This window comes from Oncorhynchus mykiss, chromosome 19 (genome assembly GCF_013265735.2).
Source record: "Oncorhynchus mykiss isolate Arlee chromosome 19, USDA_OmykA_1.1, whole genome shotgun sequence".
Taxonomy (NCBI): Eukaryota; Metazoa; Chordata; class Actinopteri; order Salmoniformes; family Salmonidae; genus Oncorhynchus; species Oncorhynchus mykiss.
In genome coordinates, this window is record NC_048583.1 from 26,612,406 (window position 1) to 26,617,453 (window position 5,048).

A 5,048-nucleotide genomic window follows, 5' to 3' on the forward strand; every position below is an offset into this window, starting at 1 on the left:
ATCAAAATGTATTGGTCACATACACATTTTTAGCAGATGTTATTGCGGATGCTATAACTATTGTGTGAAAGAAAGGATGTGCATTCTCTAGAGTCACACCAGAAACAAATCAGAGCACACAAACACACAATTAATTCAAACTGACCAATAGCAAATCATACACATTTACTACTGTAGTTACTCTAATAAGGTGTGACTGGAAAATGCACCTCTACGCTGTTACACTAGTAGTCCCTCGAAGGCTCTGTTTAGGCTGCGTTCAGACAGGCAGACCAATTATATTTTTTTCACTAATTGTGCAGCCTAAATGGCAGGAGACAAGACAAATGTAGGGAAACTCTTTCACAGCACTTTGATACCGAAGTTACTTTTTCGTAACAGGTTCGGAGAAGTAACGAAGCAGGTCAGGAGACTGAGGTTCAGGTTAGGGAAACGGTTAGGGTTCGTGAAAATGCTCTCCTAACCTGCAACGAAAATCACTTTTTATCGAAGTGCAGTGAAAAGAGTCTCGACAAATGTCAGTTACATTTTCTATCTTGAGTTATTCAACCATAAAAACGACTCAGTAGGCCTAGCCTATGTAGACTGTGTAGTCTATGTAGACTAGGCATAAGTGAAGAGCAATAGCAATACATTGAAATTAATAGATGCTTCTTAAAACAGTAGTAGGATGATGTTGCCTCTAGATCAGTTTTGCATGTCCACCATTGATGGTTAAAATTAGGATTGGGGGGAGGGAAAGCTGATCCTAGATCTGTACCTAGGTCAATTTCACCCCTAAAATGTGAAAAGTTACCATTTGTTGCACTTTAGTGCCCTCACATGGATAACAGTTCCAACATAATTTTATACCTAATTATTTAGTATTACATTAAATGCAAATGTAAAATAATTTACTTGTAGCCAAGGTTATAAACATAGTTGCAATTCTTATCTGAAACAGATTCAGTCACAAAAAAATACTGTCAGAAGTGGGATTCGAACCCACGCCTCCAGGGGAGACTGCGACCTGAACGCAGCGCCTTAGACCGCTCGGCCATCCTGACACATGCTGTTGAACTGTATATCTCCATATTTAAAGATTTAAAAAAAACGAAAACAATTATTTGATTTTTAAAACATTATATGGTTTTTGTTTCATTAAACTTGCATGATTTCGAAACTGCTAGATTTTTATCACACCAGGTGCTAACGCTTTTTCACTTTACCCCAATCTCTCTGCCGAAACGGACATATTCAAAACCGATGACTTTTGGCAACGAGCAAAAGAAAACGGGAGGAAACTCCAGCAGCTGTGGCAGAGATTTTATAATTAACACGTTGTTTGTTTATAACTACCTAGCTCATTGTTCTATACGTGGGTGTGGCGTAGCTAAGGGGCTCGTTTGAGTTGTAAGGCTAAAGCAACATACTGTAACGTTAGAGGAAGGTCGGGGGAGGCGCATCTGCAACAGCCGAAAGTCGGACACTAAAATGTGTTTTTTCAACAGCAAGACTCAGTCCAATGTGGCTGAGTTGGCATTGCTTATAAAAGTGTTTCTTCATAATGTCGAAATAAACATGTCTCCAACTCCCATACCAGACACACACGAACTGAAATCACGTGTGTACATTGTAGCCTACAATCAATTGAGAGAGTGAAACACTGAGAGAGACCCTAATATCACATTAATTTGTACATATCCACTGTATACATAATTGCGGCAGTTGGTTCAAAATCATATTACACCATTATACAAACAGTATCATACTCACTCATTCATCTTATACAACAATTAGATGTAAACCTCATATCTGAGGCTATTATATAAACAGTGTTATGGTAATGTGGCCACACCGTCTCCCACATGAGCTTTCCCAAGTTGTGACAAACAGACCAGTTCGTAGCTGGATTCTTCACCGATCTTTTATACTTTCTCCGGAACATGAAATTTGTTCGTACCTAAAGTTCTGTGAGGTGGAAGGATTTCCTTTGTCCTCTATGAAAGTTTACTATCTCTCTACTATGTGTCTATGAGGAGATTCTCAGGAATTTACGACATCTCTCTGACCACAGCAACCTAGTTGAAGGAGGAAAGGGAGAGGCAGGGAGAGGGGGATGGGCTTGCTATACCCAAAGAGGCATACGTCATGACAACATCTAAACCTAAACGTCTAGACCTCTTGTCACTGCAGGAATGGACATCATATCTGAATATGGTAACCTGTCAGGGTACAAAATTAACATGGATAAATCCATTGCTTAACCTTTGAATATCCCCTCTTACAATCAACTTAGAAACGATATCTGTATTCCAATTGACTGAAACAGGCTTAAAATACTTTGGCATATATGTTACTCCAAACCTTAAAGACCTGTTCACTTCAAATGATATGCCTTTGCTCACAAAGATTAAACAGGACCTGATTAACTGGTCTACCCTACCAAACTCTCTTTTTGGCAGGATTTAATGTCGTCGGGAAGAATATCCTTCCTTGACTAAAGGATCTATTCCAAGATATCCCCTGCCATCTATCTCAGTCCTTTTTTTCAGAAAATAAATGCCAATATATCTAAATATATCTGGAACAATAAGAAACCTAGAACCAAATTGACCAAACAAATTAAGTCTAAGGATTTAGGAGGGGACTCTTTGCCAACTCTGCAACTATATTAATGGTCTGCTCAGATCAAGCACATGATTAGTTGGTTCCTCGACAGATGCCACTCACTTTGGTTTGGGATGGAATCGATAGCATGTCATCCGAGAGCATTAGCTTCCTTACCATTTATTAATAGCCTTGAAAAGATCCAGGCCTTATCTGACAATTTGACAGTACATAAAATACTCTTAGCTTGGCAAGATGCAAGGCGGTAATTCCAGACCATATATCACTCTGGTCACCAATTTCCCTTAATACAGCCTCCCCCTCCCACATCTCACACATCATTTATACTGCTGCTACTCACTGTTTATTATCTACAGTATGTATAGTCACTTTACCCCTACCTAGATGTACATATTACCTCGATTAACCAGTAGCCATGCACATTGACTAGGTACCGGTACCCCCTGTAAATAGCCTTGTTATTGTTATTTTATTGTCTTACTTTTTTAAATTTGAGTTTATTTAGTAAGCATTTTCTTAACTCTTATTTTCTTAAAACTGCATTGTTGGTTAAGGGCTTGTAAGCAAGCATTTAACAGTAACATGTATTCAGAGCATGTGACAAATATCCCCATAATGCAATTCACTTTGAAAAGGTGGTGACGACTTGACAAACGTGATCCGCTTGAATGTGCCCAGGGTTTACACTAGATTCCACAGCCACATAGTCAAAATTGTGTAAATAAAAATGGCCTTTTGGTCTTTTTTTAAGGTTCGGGTTAGGCAAAAAGTCAGCAGTGTGGGTAAGGTTATGATTAAGATTAGGGTTAGCTTTAAGATCAGATTTTAAGAAGATAGATTTTAGAAATGGGTGGTGTTCAAAAGGGTCAAAAACGCAATGTACTGTAACATGGGTATATTGTGATTGACTGACTGACTGATCTACAAATCATGTTATGAAGATGTTTATGACGCTAGGTGATGTGTAGATCAGATCATCCACCTTGTTTTATTAGGGCTCTAAAACAATACGAGTTGCCCCCCCCCCCCCCCCCCCCCCCCCGTGGATTTAAAATGACCCCTCAGGCTACTGATGGGACTTAATAAATACAGAAAATCACCAATCCAAATAAACGTTCTACCACAGTGACCATGTTATTTGATTCAGATTTCAGATAAGATGTATATGTTCAGTTTTTCAGAACTCAATTCACTCGCACATAAGAAGATTGTGTTACCCTGTGCTGGCACATGCGCAGATGAAATACACCACTGGAACGCCGATTAAGCTGTTTACATGTCCTAATAATTCGAAAGATTGTTCAGAAAACAAGATTTTATAATCAGCGTATGATTACTTAGATTATGACCTTATGCCAATTCAAATAAGCAGAGTAAGGTGTTTACATGACTAATGCCATACTCAGCCTTCAAGGAGTGCACTCCTAGTATGTTTACATGCACACTAATATTTCTATAATAAACAGATTATGGCAGATTACGCTTTCCAAAAATAATATGGTTGCTATGGTGGAACGTTTATGTTGATTAGCGATTTCTGCATTTATCAGAGTGCCATCAGGTAGCATGATTTCAGATGTGTCGTTCAACTTGCAAAGCATGTCAACGTTTTATTCACATTATTAAATTAATCTGACTCAATAATCATGTAACCGTACTCAATGAAAGTGTAAACATGTTTGAGAAAATGTTGCAAATTTATTGAAAATGAAGTACAGACTCCCCAGTCCTTGATCATGACAAGCATACCCATGATGCCACCACATGCAGCCACCACAATGCTTAAAAATCGGAAGAGTGCACAGTGATGTGTTGTGTTGGATTTTCCCAAAACATAACGCATTGTATTCAGGATATAAAGTTAATTTCTTTGCCATATTTTTTGCAGTTTTACTTTAGTGCTTTAATTCAACCATGATGCATGTTTTGGGATATGTTTATTCTGTACAGACTTCCTTCATTTCACTTTGTCATCTAGGTTAGTATTGTGGAGTGACTACAATGTTGTTGATCCATCCTCAGTTTTCTCCTATTACAGACATTAAACGCTGTGACTGTTTTAAAGTCACCATTGGCCTCATAGTGAACTCCCTGATAGTTTCCTTCTTCTTTGGAAACTGAGTTAGGAAGGACACTTGTATCTTTGTAGTGACTGGGTGTATTGATACACCATCCAAAGTGTAATTAATAACTTCACCATGATCAAAGGGATATTCAATGTCTGCTATTTTATTTTTACTCATCTACCAATAGGTGCCCTTCTTTGCAAGGCATTGGAAAACCTCACTTGTCTTGGTTGTTGAATCTGTGTTTGAAATTCACTGCTCAACAGAGGGACATTACAGATAATTGTATTTGTGGGGTATTGAGATGAGGAAGTCATTCAAAAATCATGTTTAAACACTACTATTGCACACAGTGACTTATTATGTGACTTG

At 38.3% G+C, this 5,048-nt stretch overlaps 1 non-coding gene across 1 annotated transcript; it reads right to left on the reverse strand.

Annotated features, from left to right (window-relative positions):
* Positions 1–963: 963 nt before the first annotated feature.
* Positions 964–1,046, reverse strand: trnal-cag. Its single transcript has one exon. It is a non-coding gene; the product is annotated as a tRNA-Leu (tRNA).
* Between the last annotated feature and the right edge of the window lie 4,002 nt (positions 1,047–5,048).